Source organism: Equus caballus, chromosome 1, assembly GCF_041296265.1.
Source record: "Equus caballus isolate H_3958 breed thoroughbred chromosome 1, TB-T2T, whole genome shotgun sequence".
NCBI classification, from domain to species: Eukaryota; Metazoa; Chordata; class Mammalia; order Perissodactyla; family Equidae; genus Equus; species Equus caballus.
Window position 1 is genome coordinate 130,749,210 of NC_091684.1, and position 19,510 is coordinate 130,768,719.

The 19,510-nt window shown below is 35.6% G+C and overlaps 1 protein-coding gene across 7 annotated transcripts in view; it reads right to left on the reverse strand.

The window, feature by feature from the left end:
• PEAK1 (pseudopodium enriched atypical kinase 1) overlaps positions 1-19,510 on the reverse strand; it is a 296,044-nt gene that overhangs the window by 152,815 nt on the left and 123,719 nt on the right. For 5 of the 7 annotated variants that reach the window (XM_023653081.2, XM_070232875.1, XM_070232887.1 and 2 more), the window contains exon 2: positions 9,759-9,923. The exons of 1 other annotated variant lie outside the window; for it this stretch is intronic. The gene's annotated coding sequence lies outside the window, so the exon portion shown is untranslated. Of the gene's footprint in view, positions 1-9,758; positions 9,924-16,386; positions 16,457-19,510 lie in introns of those variants that run through there. One more of the 7 variants, XM_023653068.2, reaches the window with a different exon arrangement.

Sequence of the window (19,510 nt, forward strand, 5' to 3'; positions counted from 1 at the left end):
AACTTGTACTGAATATTTGTAAACTAGAATAAGCTCCTGGTTAAGAGCTCAGGCTATGGAGTCAGACAGAACTGGCTTTACCTCCAACTAGCAACTTGACATAGGGCAATTCACTTAACTTCTTTGAGAATGTGTTTCATCATAAGTAAAATGAAGATATTTAAAAATATGACCTACATCAAATAGAGTTGTGAAGCTTAAGATAATGCATATTTAAACACTAATCCCAATTGTTGGCATATGGTAATCATTCAATACACATTAATTACTATTATTTTAAATTCCTTTTTGTCTGGGCAAATTACACACAGGCTTCCCTCCATAAGGACAGTTTTCCTAGATGAAGATGTTGTAAGGATGCTCTAAAGGCCTATCAAGCTTTAGGAGTATAAGATGCTAAGTAGATGTCATTTTGTTCAGAGTGGTCTGCAAGAATATACTCCTCCACCCCAAAGAACCATAATTTTAAGCTAATTAAATGAATTTAGATAAAATAGGTGTCTGACTCAACATTAACATTACATAGGTAGAACGTCATCTTTTAAATTTTAGCCTTTTCAAAGTGGCCATCATAGTTTGCAAAATTAGAAATCTGAATTTCTTGTCTTTTTTCTTTTTTTGGAGAGGAAGAGTGTCCCTGAGCTAACATCCCTGGCAATCTTCCTCCAATTTGTATGTGGGATGCCACTACAGCATGGCTTGATGAGCGGTGTGTGGGTCTGCAGCCAGAATCCGAACCTGTGAACCCCGGGCTGCCAAAGCAGAGCATGCAAACTTACCCACTATACCAATGGGCTGGCCCCAAGAAACCTGACCTTCTAATTGTACAAATTCTAATTTCTACAATTAGAAATTCTGTTAATTGTACAATTAGAAATCTGATTCCATTCCTTCTTCAAAAGCCACAGTAGATTTGGGATTTTGGAGGCACTCAGCTTGGATGGGGCCAGAAAAATTAAATACATCAATGTAGATGGTCTTCTTTAATTCTATATACCTCTTGGATGTAAGTTGTATGACTTCTGAACTGGGCTAGATGGGAGAATCAAGGCAATTCTTTTGCTTTATTTTGTAGAGAGGTCAAGTTCTACTCCAAGCTGTTCCTTGATAATATTGTAACCCTTAAAATAAATTTGGTAGTGAAAATTAATGATTAGAAATATCCACTATCTGTGGATTTCAATGATCCAATCCATGGTTACCAAAAAATCACTGAGAAATGGATTTAAATGGAACTAAGTGTTTGATAAGGACTGGTAAAGCAAAAATTTGGACAATGTTGTTTGTTTTTGGTTCACTACTGAAACTGTAGTTATATAAGATTATTGAATCAGATATAATTAACTGGGTAAAGAAAAGTTAGATCATTAACGGAGAAGACAGGGAAATCTGGTGACTTCCTGCATATTATCTGTACAAGTGAATGTTCAGCACTTTAATTTCTGCTGTGTTTCAAAAGTAACTTTCTTCAACTTTATTTATTTATTTAATTTTTTGGTGAGGAAGATTGGCCCTGAGCTAATGTCTGTTGCCAATCTTCCTCTTTTTGCTTGAGGTAGATTGTCACTGAGCTAACATCTGTGCCAACCTTCCTCTATTTTGTATGTGGGATGCCGCCACACGATGGCTCGATGAGAGGTGTGTAAGTCTGCACCCAGCATCTGAACCTGAAAACTTTGGGATGCCGAAGCAGAATGTGCAGACTTAACCACTATGCCACTGGACCAGTGCTAGCTTTACTTAATTTTTTAATGGTTGAAGACTAAAAAGAATTTACTGGACATTGAAAATGGCTAAATGCTGCTACATGGCTGGTATGACAAGAACATGGAAATGTTCTAATTATGCCATAAGTAGAAGTTTAACCAGTAATTAGAGAATTTTCTAAAAATGGATGTTAAGGTATTTTTTTAATCAACATTAATGTTAGCATAGGGAAGAGTAATTAGAACATTCATTCCTTATATACTCTTTTTTCTGGGTTACACTTGTCAATTTGAACCATTTCCTTGAAGTAAATGTCGAATTCCTTAGAATCATTAAGACTAGTAATTGATAGTATATTTGATTGATTTTTCACATCTTCCACATTTCACAGCAAGGACATAGTTTTACTCATTTGCACCCATTCACTACCAAGACACAATGACTCAAGCAAACAAATGATTAGCCCTCAAAATCAAACTAATAGACTTCCAATGAGTAAAAGTTCTAGCTGCTCACTAGGATGTTATAAAAAAAATTGCAAACATTTGAATCCCTAAAAATAGGCACTGAAAAAATTCTGGCCTAAGATCAAGGAGATTTAAGAAGACTGACAAAGAATCTTAAGTCTTTCCATAATTGCTTTCCACTCTAATTGAAATGCAACAATTCTTGCAATTTTATAACCTTTTCAAATTTCTCTCTCCTTTTCTATTCTAGATCCTTGTGTCTTTTATAACTCTAAATTTCTGAGAAGGAGGGCAAAGGAGAAAATAAAGAATAAATAGAAATAAGATGATAGCTATGAAGGGAAAAAGATCAAGGGACCAGATGTCAATTAAAGAAACCAAAAAACAACATGAAGTAAAGTTCAGAAAACAAGACTTAAAAACCTCTGCATATGTATTAAGATACTACCACATATGTAGCATGGGTTATTTCTATGAAAGAAAAAAATGTTTGGTTAAGGATGGACCTAAATGTGTACTAGTACTATGCCATATTGTTACTCAAATAAGCTTATCTGTCTCTAAGTTAAGAAGTTCATATAGGGCCAGCCCTGTGGCCGAGTGGTTAAGTTCACATGCTTTGCTTTGGCGGCCCAGGGTTTTGCTGGTTTAAATCCTGGGCACGGACATGGCACCGCTCATCAAGCCACGGTGAGGCAGCATCCCGCATGCCACAACTAGAAGGATCTACAACTAAAAATGCACAACTATGTACCGGGGGGCTTGGTGGAGAAAAAGGAAAAATAAAATCTTAAAAAAAAAAAAGAAGAAGTTCATAACCTGGGAAAACAACAACAATTCTATTGACCGATATTAGGGTCAAACATTAAGAGCCAAAATAAAAACCTGATTATGCTAAACAAGTTATAAATTATCAGTTTTATCTACATTGTGGTATTTGTAAGGTAAATATTTAAACTTAGAAATCCCTTCGAGTGATGTCAGCATCATGGCAGACTGAGTTCTTCCTTCTCTATCTTCTGAGTTACAACTAAATGGACATTCATTAACCAGTAGTGGATTCCCTGCACAGCACCACAGGACATCTGAAAGATCCATGCAGCCATGCATCTGAAGGTGGGTGGACTGGATCCCCAGGAAGGCAGTGGAACTAGCCTCCCAGTCTTTTTTTTTTTTACTTTGCCAAAAGCTACTCTTAATAAAGTGAACAAACCATTAGAGTACTATGAGAGCACCCCTCCTCCACACAGGTAGCAGTGATCTAGGTCACGTCCTCATGCAGCTGCTGGCATGACTGTAAAAGGAGGCAAAGACAGCCTGGACAGAGCGAATGCTTTCAGAGTTGCAGCCTGGATCATGGGAGTGACCACTGTGCCATGGTGGCTCTGTCTGTAAGAATGTTCCCCAGCAAGTGATGCAGCTCAGCCCCAATGAAGGAGCCCCCACCAAATGCAGCAGCTCACCCAATCTGCCCGTGAGCACAGAGCTGGCACATATGTGAAAGAAAGAGCCCCTCCCTCCCACCTAGCATACCAGCTTGGCCAGTCCCCTACCAAGTGTAGTGGCCGCACACCAGAGCGAACCACCAGCACAGTACAAAGACCCCACCTGCACGTAGGTGTGTGACCTGCCAACAGGTTGCAGCCAGCACTCAAACACAGAGAAGTCCTACCAGCACAACTTCTAACAGATGGGGCAGGATCAGAAACAAAACTCCTGCCTGCTCCCAGTGGTGGCAGGTGGAATCTGTGACCTGAAACTACTATAAATGTGCCAGCAAATGAACACTTCATCAAACATCATGGAGAACTACATTAACACTTCAGAGAAGAAGGAAAATGAAAAGTCTCCAGAAACTAATCCTAGGCTAATAGAAATCTACAATCTAAATGACAGAGAATTCAGAATACTTATCATAAAGAAACTCAATGAGTTACAAGAAAACTCAGAAAGACAGTTGAATGAGGTCAGGAATAAAATTAATGAGCAGAAGGAATACTCCACCAAACAGACTGAAACTATGAAAAAACAAAACCAAACCAAACAGAAATTCTGGATATGAAGAACCCATTTAATGAGATAAAAAATAAACTAGAATCCTTAAAAAATACAGCTGCTGTAATGGAGCATAGAATTAGTGATTTAGAGGATAGAAATATAGAAATGCTTCAGGTGGAGGAGGAGAAAGAACCAAGATTTTTAAAAAGTGAAGAAATTCTTCGAGAAATATCTGACTCAATTAGGAAAAGCAACATAATGATTATAGGTATTCCAGAGGGTGAAGAGAGAGTGAAAAGAGCAGAGAGCTTGTTCAAAGAAATATCAGTTGAGAACTTCTCATACCTGGGGAAGGCAGTGGACTTACAGGTACATGAAGCCAATAGGACTCCTAATTACATCAATGCAAAAAGACCCTCTCCAAGGCAGTTAATATTAAAACTGGCAAAAGTCAATGATGAAGAAAAAATATTAAGGGCAGCAAGGCAGCAAAACTCCAAAGGATCCCCATCAGGCTATCAGCAGATTTCTCAGCAGAAATCTTACAGGCTAGGAGACAATGGAATGATATACTCAAAATACTGAAAGACAAAAACTGTCAGCCAAGAATACTCTATTCAGTGAAAATATCCTTCAGATACAATGGAGAAATAAAAGCATTCCCAGATAAACAAAAGCTGAGAAAATTCATTGCACTAGGCCTGCCTTAGAAGAAATGTTGAAAGGAGCCCTCCCATCTGAAACTAAAAAGCAAAGGTTTACAAAACCTTCAGCAAGGAAATAAATGGAGAGATAGAATCAGAAAAATGCAGCTCTTTATCAGAATAGGTTAGTAAATACTTAATTATAACATAAAAGACAAAAGGAACAAAAGCATAAAAAAACTATAAACACTTCAATCTAGTCACAAACTCACAACAAAGAAAAGCACAATTTGTGACAACAAAAACTCAGAAAGGAAAGAGGAATGAGATGGAATCTGCCAATGCTAATGGAGATAACAGGCTATTAGACAATGGACTATCTCATCTATGAGATCTTTTATACCAATCGCATAGTAACCACAAAACCAAAAGATCAGAGCAGAGCCACAAATCATAAATAAAGAGAAAACCATCACAGAAAACCACCAAACTGAAATAGCAGTCAGAAATACAATGAAAAAGAAACAATAAAAATATACAAGAACTGGAAAACAAGAGATAAAATGGCAGTATAAAGCCTGCTAATAATCATTCTAAATATAAATGGATTGAATTCTCTGATGAAAAGACACGGAGTAGCTGGATGGATTAAGAAACAAGACCCGAAAATGCATCTCAGCTCTAAAGACAAACAGAGACTCAGAGTGAAGGAATGAAAGACAATACTCCAAGAAAATGGCAAGCAAAAGAAAGCAGATGTTGCCACATTAAAAGAGACAAAGCAAATGTCAAGATAAAAATGACAATGAGAGACAAAGAGGGGCAGTATATAATGATAAAAGGGACATTCCACCAAGAGGACATAACACTTATGAATATATATGCACTTAACACAGGAGCAACAAAGTCTATAAAGGAACTATTAACAGACAAAAAGGGAGAAATCAAAAGCAACACAATAACAGTACGGGACCTCAACACCCCAGTTACATCAATGGACAGATCATACAGACAGAAAGTCAGAAAGGAAACAGTGGCCTTAAATGAAATACTAGAATAAATGGACTTAATAGATATTTATAACACTCCATCCAAAAACAGCAGAATACACATTCTTCTCAAGTACCCATGGAACATTCTCAAAGATCAACCATATGTTGGGAAACAAGGCAAGTCTCCATAAATTTCAGGAGATTTAAATCACATCAAGCATCTTTTCTAACCACAATGCTATGAAACTAGAAATCAGCTACAAGAAAAAGGCTGAGAAAGCCACAAATATGTGGAGACTAAACATGCTACTGAACCACCTCTGTATCAATGAGGAAATTAAAGGAGAAATAGAAAAACACCTGGAGACAAAGAAAAATGAAAACACAACATACCAACTCACGTGGGGTGCAGCAAACATGGTGCTAACAGGGAAATTTATCACAATACAGGCCTATCTCAACAAAGAAGAAAAATCTCAAATAAATAATTTTAATCTGTGTTCTACACCTAACAGAACTAGAAAAAGAAGAATAAAAAAAGCTCAAAGTCAGCAGAAGGGAAATAATAAAAATTAGAGCAGAAAAAAATGAAATAGAGGCTAAAAAAAAACAATAGAAAGGATCAATGAAGCTAACAGCTGGTTCTTTGAGAAGATAAACAAAACTGACGAACCCTCAGCCAGACTAAGAAAAACAGAGAGAATGCTCAAATAAATAAAATTAAAAACGAAAGAGGAGAAATTACAATGGATACCACAGAATACAAAGGATTATAAGAGAATACTATGAAAAACTATATGCTAACAAATTGGAGAACCTAGAAGAAATGGATAAATTCTAAGACCCATACAAGTTCCCAAAACTGAATCACGAAAAAACAGAGAATCTGAATAGACCAATCACAAGTAAAGAGATTGAAACAGTAAGCAAAAACCTCCCAAAAACAAAAGTCCAGAACAGGATGGCTTCTCTGGAGAATTCTACCAAATATTCAAAGAATATTTAATACCTATCCTTCTCAAACTATTCCAAAAAACTGAAGATGACAGAACGCTTCTTAACTCTTTCTATGAGACCAACATTACCCTGATACAAAAACCAGACAAGGACAACACAAAGAAGGAAAATTACAGGTCAATATTGCTGATGAACATAGAGGTCAAACCCCTCAACAAAATATTGGCAAATCGAATACAGCAATACTTTAAAAGGATCATACACCATGATCAAGTGGGATTTATACCAAGGATGCAGGGATGGTTCAACATCAACAAATCAATCAATGAGAAACACCACTTTAACAAAATGAGGGATAAAAAAAATCACATGATGATCTCAGTAGATGCAGAGAAAGCATTTGACAAGATCCAACATCCATTTAAGACAAAAATTCTCAATAAAATGGGTATAGAAGGAAAGTACCTTAACATAAAGGCCGTGTATGACAAACTCACAGTCAACACCATACTTAGTGGTGAAAAACTGAAAGCCACCCTTCTGAGAACAGGAACAAGACAAGGGTGCCCACTCTCACCATTCCTATTCAACACTGTACTGGAGGTTTTAGCCAGCACAATTAGGCAAGAAAAAGAAATAAAAGATATTCAAATTGTAAAGGAAGAAGTAAAACTCTCACTATTGTGGATGACATGATTCTATATAGAAAACTCTAAAGAATCCACCAGAAAGCTATTAGAAATAATCAACAACTACAGCAACGTTGTAAAGTACAAAATCAACCTAAAGAATGATCTGCATTTCTATACAGCAATAACAAACTAGCAGAAAGAGAAGTCAAGACTACAATGCCATTTACAATCACCATAAAAAGAATAAAACATCAAGCAATAAATTTAACCAAGGAAGTGAAAGACCTATACACTGGAAACTATAAGACATTGTTGAAAGAAACTGATGACAACATAAAGCAATGGAAAGACATTCCATGCTCATGGATTAGAAGAATAAACATAGTTAAAAAGTCCACACTACCTAAAGCAATAAACAGATTCAATGCAATCTCAATCAGAATCCCAAGGACATTCTTCATGGAGATAGAACAAAGAATCCTAAAATTTATATGGAACAACAAAAGACCCTGCATAGCCAAAGCAATTCTGAGAAAAAAAGAAGAACTGGAGGCATCACAATCCCTAACTTCAACATATACTACAAAGCTACAGTAATCAAAACAGCACAGTACTGGTACAAAAACAGACACAGAGATGGAACAAAACTGAAAGCCCAGAAATAAAACCACACATCTACAGACAGCTAAGCTTTGACAAAAGAGCCAAGAACATAACAATGGAGAAAGGAAAGTCTCTTCAATAAATGGTTTTGGGAAAACTGGACAGCCACATGCAAAACAAGGAAAGTAGACCATTATCTTGTACCATACACAAAAACTAACTCAAAACTTATTAAAGACTTGAAGGTAAGACCTGAAACCATCAAACTCCTAGAAGAAAATATAGGCAGTACACTGTTTGACACTGGTCTTAGCAGCATCTTTTATTCATTTCATGTTTACTAAGGCAAGGGAAACAAACAAAAAAATTAACTAACGGAACTGTATCAGATTAAAAAGCTTCTGCAAGGCAAAGGAAACCATGAGCAAAATGAAAAGACAACCCACCAACTGGGAGGAAACATTTTTAAATCATATATCTGACAAGGGGTTAACTTCCAAAATATATAAAGGACTCAAACAACTCAACAACAAGAAGACAAACAACCAGAGCGAAAAATGGGCAGACAATGTAAACAGATATATTTCCAAAGAAGATATATAGATAGCCAACAGGCACATGAAAAGATGTTCAACATAACTAATTACTAGGGAAATGCAAATCAAAACCTCATACCCATGAGAATGGCTATAATTAACAAGACGAAAAATACTAAGTGTTGGAGAGGATGTGGAGAAAAGGGAAGCCTCATACACTGCTGGTGGGAATGCAAACTGGTGTAGCCACTATGGAAAATATTACGGAGATTTCTCAAAAAATTAAAAGTAGAAATACCATATGACCCAGCTATCCCACTACTGTGTATTTACCTAAGAACTTGAAATCAACAATTGAAAGAGACTTATGCACCCCTATGTTCATTGCAGCATTAGTCACAACAGCCAAGACTTGGAAGTAACCCAAGTGTCCATCAACTGATGAACAGATAAAGAAGATGTGGTATGTGTGTGTATATATAGATATATATATATATATATACAATGGAATACTACTCAGCCATAAAAAAAGACAAAATCGTGCCATTTGCAACAACATGGATGGACCTTTTTCCCTTTTTTTTCTTTTTGGTGAGGAAGACTGGCCCTGACCTCTCATCTGTTGCCAATCTTCCTCTTTTTGCTTGAGGAGGATTGTTGCTGAGCTAACATCTGTGTAGATCTTCCTCTATTTTATGTGGGATGCCACCACAGTATGGCTTGACAAGTGGTGCTAGGTCTGCACCAGGGATCTGAACCTGTGAACTCTGGGCTGCCAAAGTGGAGTGCACAAACTTAACCACCATGCCACTGGGCCAGCCCCATGGATTGACCTTGAGGGTATTATGTTAAGCAAAATATGCCAGACAGAGAAAGACAAACACCATATGATTTCACTCATACATGGAAGATAAAAAACCACATGAATAAGGAGAACAGATTATTGGTTACCAAAGGGAAGGCAGTAGCGGGGTGGGCAAAAGGGGTAAAGGGGCACATATGTATAATGATGGATAAAAACTAGACTACTGGTGGTGAGCACGATGCAGTCTACACAGAACATGATACACAATAATGTACACCTGAAATCACACAATATTATAAGTCAATATGACCTCAATAAAACAAAAAAAATAAATCAAAAAAAAGAAAAGAAAGAAACCTTTCAAAGTCATCTAAAGCTCTTGGTGGAAATGTAACATGAGCCAAGAATTCTGGTTACCGGTTAAATTTGAAGAACTTCATCCATTATGGTGACAAAGGTGGTTTTAGCAGCTATCATTACATTCCTTTAAAATTTGAAAGTGCTTTGGGTTCTTCCAAGATGAATGTCCTTTCTTCCTTGCCTCTCATTCCTTAACTTATTTTCTGAAGATAGGAACGTTTACTGCAAAAGAAAAAAGTAAAATAAAATAGCGCTAAACTGGAGAGTAAACTAGTTTTAAATATGTTGGATATTTTTCTTTCCTTTATGATATTCTTAATTTCACCCTCACTTGACAGTTATAATTAGTCTTACTTATTTAAGAAGTAACTTCCTTAGTCAGGTGGAGGCATGGATAGAATCTCACACACTCAAAGACTATCCATGTCACACCTAAGAATCAAGTAACTTCTAAGAATCAAACTAGCACTGATGCACTTGAGACTCGCTAAGAGTTCAATTGATTGTCTTTGTACGCTTTTTTGGGGGCTAGAAATATGAGCATTAATCGAATGAGAAATATTAAACCCTACTTTATCTTTATAAAAATCCAATTCTCAAAGTCACAATGACCAACTTTGATATGAAAGCAGAATATGAAAGTAGATATCTCTAAAGGCAAAAATTTCTCTAAACACTCTGCAGTTTTACTTGAGGCTCAAGTATGAAATATATTTATAATTTGGTACATAAAATATCACCTAAAATTAAATTAATAAATTCCTATTTCTGACTCTTGGGTATCTATTATATGTATGTTCAAAATGGCCCAACCTCTAATTTGTTTTCTCTATAACATCAAATACAAAGAAAATAACTGGAAGAGTTAAGTAGAAAGTGAAAGATAAATGCGATTACTTTTAAAAGACTCCTGATTGTGCTTACATCTTATAGAACTGAACCTTTCAGTAAATTTTAAGACAACAGAAAAACATTTTAAAAAGAAAGTTGTTCAGTTTAGTGGTTACCAGAGGGAAAGTGGGTTGGAGGCAGAGGGGTTAAGGGGCACATTTATATGGTGACTGACAAATAATAATGTACAACTGAAATATCACAATGTTATAAACAATTATGACCTCAATAAAATAAAAATATATATTCATATATTCATAAAGTGGCATACTCTACAAATATTTAAGAAAACGTTTAATTCTAAAAAGGAAGTTTTTGTTTATGTAGCAAACAACACCTAACTCCAACATTGCCGAATTATTCATGATAAAAACAACACCCAATTTTCTTACAGTGTTTATATCCATCACATCATGTGATACATAACAGCGTTAAGCAGTATATAGGAGAATTATTACCATATATATATATATGAAATGGTGATGCCCAGGGATCACATAAACAGTGGCACAATTACTTAGTCTTATTTCCATTATGTCTTTAGAGAAGAAGAATGCAATTTATGCCAATTTTATTTTGAAATTTGAATATGAAAAAAATTGAACATATGGGTATACAAATATTGGTAACCCAGAAAAGTACATAGTGATAGAGAAGTGAAGTGATTTCCCAAGGGTAGGTGTACGGCTAGTGGCAAAACTGAAATGAGAACCCATTACTCTCCCTTATTCTCTCCTACGGTGGTGTTCTATTATCCTCCTATAATCCATCCTGCATTCCTTTCCTCTCAGCTTCCAAGATTGTTTTTCTGAATACTTTATTCTTGGACATGTAGGTATTCTATCAAAATATAGCCATTGAAAGCTTACCCAATGACGTAAGAGATAAAAACACATAAAGTGTTTAATCAAATCTTCACTTATTTTTTTTGGAAGATTGGCCCTGAGCTAACAGCTGTTGCCAATCTTCCTCATTGTTTTTCCTCCCAAAAGCCCCAACTATATAAACATAGTTGTATACCCTAATGGTACGTCATTCCAGTTCTTCTATGTAGGGTGCCACCACAGCATGGCTTAATGAGTGGTGTGTAGGTCCGTGCCCAGGATCTGAACTGGCCAACCCTGGGCCGCCAAGGTGGAACACTTGAACTTACCCATTTGTCCATGGGGCTGGCCCAAAATCATCACGTTTTAAATGTGGAATTTGTCAACAGGATATAGTTGGGTCTTATGTTTTCATCTGGTCTGAAAATCTCTCACTCTTAGTTGGAAACTTTAGCCCATCAACATTCAATGCAACTATTGAAACGACTGGGTTCAAAACAGCCACTTTGCTGTTTGTTTTCTATTTTTGTTGTTTTCTGCTGTTTTTTGCTTTGTTTCTGTTCTACCTTCCCTGCCTTAATTACAGTTAATCAAATATTTTTAATGTTTTACATTAATTGCTCTATATTTCTTTATATTGAGGGAGGGTGACACTCAGGATTATAATATGCATGCTCAAATTATCACAGTCTACTTAAAGTTAATAATGAACATCACACAAAGCATAAAAACCTTGCAATGGTGTGATTCCATTTACTATCATATCCTTTTTGCTAATGTTGTCATACGTTGTATCTCAGCATATACTATGAAACCCCACAATAAAATGGTTTAACTTTTGCTTTAAGAAGTCAGCTTTCTTTTAAAGAAAGCAACACGAGAATAAAAAGATAAACCTTTTATATTTATCATTCTTGGTGGTTTTCATTTCTTCTTGTAGAACTGAGTTTCCATTTGACATCATTCTCTTTCAGCTTAAAAACTCTTCTTTATTATTTCTTATACTGCAGGTCTGCTGACAATGGATTATCTGTTTTTGTTTATCTGAAATAGTCTTATTTTACCTTCACATATCATTTTTGAATGAGAGTTTCATTGGATATAGAATTCTGAGTTGAAAGTTTTTTACTTTTTCTTATAGTTCTTTAAGGATGTCATTCTATAGTTTTTTGGCTTTGATTATTCTGATGTCAACTGTCATTAGTATTATTGTTACGATATACATAATGTTTCTTTTTGTTCCTGGCTGTTTTCAAGATTTTCTCTTTATCACTGGTTTTCAGGAGTATGACTATATTAGTGTCTAGATTTGGTTTTCTTTGCTTTTATTCTTCTTGGGGTTCACTGAGTTTTTTGGCTCTCTAAGTTAGTTTTTTGCTAAATTTGATAAGTTTTTAGCCATTATTTCTTAAAAAGATTTTTTCTGTCCCATTTTCTCTCTTTTCCTTCTGGGATTTCAATATACATAAGTTTGACTGCTTGTAACTTCACTGGTCACTGAGGTTCCGTTATTCTTTTTTAAAATCTTTTTCCTCTTTGTTCTTCAAGTAGGATAATTTCTGCTGATCTGTCATCAAGTTTACTGGCCCTTTCTTCTGCCATCTGTCATCTCTTGTTAGGTCGATCCAGTAAATTTTTCACTTCAGGTATTATATTTCCAGTTTTACAATTCCTATTTAAAAAAGAAAATAGTTCCTACTGGGGCTGGCCTGGTGATGTGGCAGTTAAGTTTGTGGGCTCTGCTTCGGTGGCCTGGGGTTCGCCAGTTTGGATGCCAGGTGTGGACATATGCACTGCTTATCAAGCCATTATGCGGCAGGCATCCCACATATAAAGTAGAGGAAGATGGGCACAGATGTTAGCTCAGGGCCAATCTTCCTCAGCAAACAGAGGAAGATTGGCGGTGGATGTTAGCTCAGGACTAACCTTCCTCAAAAAAAAGAAAAATAGTTTCTACTTCTCTTTGCAAAGATAGTCTATATTTATTATGTCCCCTCTTTCTTCACTTTTTTGCCCATATTTATTATAGCTAATTTAAAGTTATTGTCTCCTGACTCTAACATCTGGATTGGTTCCTTTTTCTCTTAACTAAGGGTAATATTTTCCTGTTTCTTCACATGATCAATATTTTTTTATTATACACTGGACAAAATGGATGATATGCTATAGAAACTCTGTCTGTTGTTATCTTCCTTTGAAGTGCGTTGATTTTTCTTCTACTAGGCAGTTAAATACTGGCTGATCATCTTGAACCTCCAGATGCTTGGTTTTACAGTTTGTTAGGAAGGATATGTTTCAGTTTTGCCCTCAGTCCTAGAACAAATCCCTTAGGCCTTGAATAGTCTACTTCTCAGACAGATCTCTTCTGAGATTTCAACAGAATCCTGACGTGTTTGGTAGGACTCAACCTTCAAATTTGATCAACAATATTACCTCAACAACTTCGCATGTCACCTGTTACTTTCCACTAGGCTCTGTGAAGTCTCCTCAACACATGTGAACTCAGGGGTCAGCCAAAGAATTGAAAGGAATACCTACGCAGATTTTGAGGCTCCCTACTCTGTGCCTCTCTCCTTTCTGGGGATTTTCACCAATGAATTCCAGAACAACTGTCATGACTTGAACAGGGTTGTGGGTTAGATGGTAGTAACCTACCAACGTTGAATTCCTGATTGTGATTATTCTATCCTAGCTATGTGGAAGAATGTCTTTGTTTGTAGGAAATACACTCTAAAGTATTCAGAGGTGATGGAATATAATGTCAGCAACTTACTCTCAAATGATTCAGGAAAAATTATCTTAGAAAAACTATTCTTATAACTTGGGTACACATTTTGAAATTATTACAAAATAAAAAGAAAAACTTAAATGTATCAATAGACCCTACTACATTTCCAAAATGTCTCCTGTGGAAGTCTAATACAGCTAAATGCTTGAAGAAAAAGTAGTTCTGTGGTGAAATATATTTGGGTAAATTACTCGTATTCCTTCTAGGTGATTCACAATACATTTAGCATATCATATTTCTACAAATCATGCATTAGACATACTTTCCTTATTTATCCTTCCAACCACATACAAATTATATACTTAGGGCCTACTATATGAAAGGCAATGTTCTAAGTAGTAGAGATAGAGAGATAATAAGAAAGGCAAGGCCTCTCCTCTCATACAGTTTACAGTGTAGTACAGAAAGAAACAAATAAGTATATAAACAAACTAATTTCAGATGGTGATAAATTTTGAAGAAAATAAAATTAGGTATTAGAGATTGAGAAGGAAGAGATGCTGTTTTAGACAGTGCATGAAAGAAGGCCCCCTGAAGAGATGATACTCAAGTTGAAACTGAATGAAACGAGCCAGATATGGAAAGATTTAGAAGAATGTTCTAGACATAGGGCATATATGTCATGAGATAGAAACGACCTTATAATGCTTATGAAATAAAGTTTCTAAATTATCAAAACAATAAAATAGGAATTTGTGAGAAAAATCTCTTGAGTACAACACTCCTCAAAAAGTATGTGAAAACTGGCCAGATTTTAAACCTATTCAATAATTCCTATGTAATGACAACTATTTAAAATTCTAACGTTTTTGGGCTGGCCCCGTGGCCGAGTGGTTAAGTTCGCGCACTCCGCTGCAGGCAGCCCAGTGTTTCGTTGGTTCGAATCCTGGGCGCAGGCATGGCACTGCTCATCGAGCCACACTGAGGCGGCGTCCCACATGCCACAACTAGAAGGACCCACAACGAAGACTATACAACTACGTACTGGGGGGCTTTGGGGAGAAAAAGGAAAAAAAAAGATTCTAACGTTTTTACTAACTATGCAAATTCTCTTTGGGTGCTGACTTTCTATTACGTCATGGCTTCTGTCCGAATCAATCCTTATTTTTATTTTATGTTTGAAATCAAAGGGCTCTTCTCTCTCTGCATATAAAAAGAAGTAAGTTGCTTCTCTGTTTTTTCTTCTGGATGGTATAACAATGTGTTGGGAAAACATCATGAAGATATGCAGGCAGGAAAAGTATTCCCTGAGTGTATGCCTATATGCAGCTATGTCACTACCCACTCACTGATGCCACAGCAGTGTCTACCTAAACCCAAGTCCTCTCTTGTAGAACTTCCATGGCACTGGATTTTGCCTACTGTCAAAGAACAACTTCAGCTGTATAACTTAAGGAAGGAAAATATACTTCTGATTATAGAATATGAACTACATAATCATTCTTCTAAAGTGCAGCTTGAATTAACTGTGTGGACATAACACCAAACAAAATCATAGACTGTATATATCAATACTGCTGCAGATATTAGAAAAATTCTGAGCATTCTAAGAGGGGCCTGACCAGTAAGCTAAACTATATCAGGTAGAATTAAGAGAATACACTTTGGAATATATTTTGTGTTCTAACTGGCTAACAGGGTTATGTGGAAGACATTATAGAAGTAAAAGTAATGAAGCAAAGAGCCTATAGTCTCAAAATTGTGAACTAAGGAGAAAAAAAAAATCCCTAGATCTTACAAGTGAGAATAGCATGAAGTTTAAAATGAAATAATGTTGTTGAGAACTTTTTGTTTATGAGTACCAGGGCAACTTCATTACAAAATAAGTAAATTCAGAATACAGACATATGTACCAATTTTGGAACATTAATAAGATAGGCACACAGAAACAAAATAGGAAGGAAGGAATTTAACTTTGCATAATCAAAAAGAGAAAAGGAGCCAGTTGGGAAGTAAGATAAATTAGACATTAGCCCCAATTTCCAACTGGCTAAGGAACCTCTGATAGAACCTCTGACATTACAAAATCTGTCAAAGCCCTATAGGCTCAGTATTGTGTCATCTGATTTACTTTGCTACTTAATTTAATAGTAGGGAATAGTTCAAATAAAAATGTCACTTAGAATTAAAACACAACAGTCCAACATGAATCCTACAGCTTATGTGGGAGCTCTTTACTCACATAGAGCAGGGATTGTCAATCTATATGACCCATAGGCCAAATCCGACCAGCCACCAATTTACATATGGCCTGCAAGGTAAGCATAGTTTTTACATTTTTAAACAGTTGGAAAAAAGAATCAAAAGAAGAAGAATATTTTGAGACATTAAATTACATGAAATTCAAACTTCCTTGTCTATAAATAAAGTTTAATCAGAACACAGCCAGCTTATTTTCTAATGTATTTTCTATGGCTGCTTTTGTACTACAAAGGCAGAGTGGAATTGCTGTGACAGGGACTGTGTGGCCCATAAACTCTAAAATATACTCTATCTGGCCCTTTACAGATAATGTTTGTTAGTTCCTGATATAAAGTATACTAAACATGGTTATACTCTAAAAAACCAGAATTTATATTTTAAAATACTAGATCAAATGGTTCATTTTAGTCCTTACCCATGAGTATATTAGTATGTCACGTTTCTAATGAAACATTAAGTAATAATTTTATATTTAACATGACTATCCCATAATATTGAGAGAATTTTTATACACTCAAAAATCCATTTTCCTGATTTGTGAAATTTATTAGGTATGATAAATCATTTTCTTTTGGTCACTTTCTGATTTAAAGTTTTTACTGGACTCTTTGCATTGAAAAGTAAATAACACTTCCTACAGTCAACACAAGATCATTCATAATAAAACTGAGAAAAAGTTAATCAATGATTAAATGTCAGGTAAAAAATAATTGTTGAGATCTTCGAGATTTTTTTAACGTATTAACATTCAAACTCATTCTAGAATGATTTAACTTCTGCTTCTGGCGTTGAGGGAATAAACAGTTTCGGAATAATCTTCCCACTGCAAACAACTAGAACACAGTATAACACATAGGAAAGGACTATTTTCAGACACAGGCAGTGTAGGACTGTGATCCCCGTGAAAACAGAAACAAAGTGAGCCCTACCATCACCCAAGGCTCTCAGGCAGGAAGGAATTTACCACTCCAGTACAGGAGGAAGAACCCAAATAGACCCTGGTAATCTTGTTGATTTGAGGAGACAGAGGAAAAAGTGCCAGGAAGCCAAGGTAGGCTAGAATTTATGGTGCAGAGTTCCAGAGAGGACAGAGTTCCAGCAAGTTAAATGAGGGTTCCCTTCAGTATTTAGCTAAATAAAAACCTGTACATGAGAAGGGTAAAATTTCTTGAGATCAGCCAAGAAGAACTTCTAAGGAAAGAAAGTTACCAGGGAGTTGTAAGACAAAGGATTCTCAGAGCTGACATGGGGCCAAGATTTCAACAAATTCCCTCTGGCAAGAAGGGAAAAACCTCACTGAATATACAAGGCAATTAGTAGTGTCCCCAGAAGGGCCACACCACAAAAGCAGGGGAAAGTAGCCCTAGAATTAAAAACTACTCTAGACCCACGTGAAAGGAGCTAGAAAGAATCAAACTAACATGCGATTTAAAATCCCTGTCAGGAAAAGTCCAATACTTTTAAAGGAATACCACAAAATCAGAACTCAACATGCAAAATTTACAAATATCTGCCATTTAATCAAAAATTACTGTATTTACAAAGAAGCAAGAAAATGTGACCTATAACCAGAAAAATATCTGTCAACAGAGAGAGAAATAGATCTAGAAATGACAGACACGATGGAATTAATAAGCAAAGACATTGAAAGGATATTATAAGTATGTTCCATATTCAGGAACGTAAAGGAAAACAGGCACATAGTGAAGAGAGAAATGAGGGATTTTCAAAAAGAGCCAAACAGAACTTCTAGAGACAAAATATATACATAATATTTGAAGTGAAAATTTCACCAGATGTGATAAGCAGTAGTTTATGCACTACAGAAAAAAGAGACTAGTAAATCTGAAGACACAGCAACATAATCTATCCAAAATGAAGTTCAGAGAGAAAAAAAATCACTGTGAGACAATGGAAGAATATTGTTGTAAAGACTTTACATTATATGAGAAGTGGTATAATATTATTGATAGAATTTAATAAGTTAAAAAAGCATACGTAAATCCTAGAGCCACCAATAAAATAAATAAACAAACAAAGAGGTAGCACAAAGAATAAGCCAATAGGGCAATAAGTCAACAGAAAAGATTAAATGGAATCCAGAAGCATAATTAATTCATAGGAAGGATTAATAGAAAATAAATAGTAAGACGGTAGATTTAAACTCAACAACATTAAATATAAATTGTCCAAATACTCCAATTAAAAGACACATAAAAAAGCAAGACCAAATACATGCTATCTATGAGAATCCCACACCAAAATAAGGAAATAGGGTAAAAGTAAAAGGATAGAAGATATACCATGCAAACCAAAATCTTAAGAAAGCTAGAATAGCCAAATTTATATAAGACAAGATAGAAGACAAACAAAAAATATTATCAAAGATAATGAGGGATATTTCATAATGATCAAGGGATCAATTCATTTAGAAGACGGAGTAATTCCAAATGTGTATGTACATAATACCAGAACTACAAAATACATTCAGCAAAAACTGACAGAGCTGACGGGAGAAACAAACAAGGACACAACTTCATCAGCATTCCTCTCGCAGTAACTGAAAGAACAGGTGCACTGAATGTGCAGCCAAGACAAGGAGGACTCGAAGAGCACTCTCAGCTGAACTGATATTTACAGAACATCCCAACCAACAACAGCAAAATATAAATTTTTATACTGACCATGAAACATTTACTGAGACAGACCGTCTGCTGAACCAGGAATAAGTCTTAACAAATTAAAAGTACATTCCTTTATCACAACGGAATTAAATTAGAAATCAATAACAGAAAGATATCTGGAAAATTCCCAAACCTTTAGAAATTAAACAACATACTCCTAAAATAAGCCAAGGGGGAAATAAGAAATCACAAGGGAAATTGGAAAATATCTTGAAATGAATAAAAATGAAAACTCAACCTATCAAAATTATTGGGATGCAGCTAAAAAAGGTGCTTTGAGTAAGTTTGTAGTTTTCTATGCTTATGTTAGAGGGAAAGGCCTAAAATCAATTATCTAAACTTCTACCATAAGAAGTTAGGAAAAAGAAGAACAAATTAAATCAAATAAGAAGACAATAATAAAATAAAAAATAATAGAAA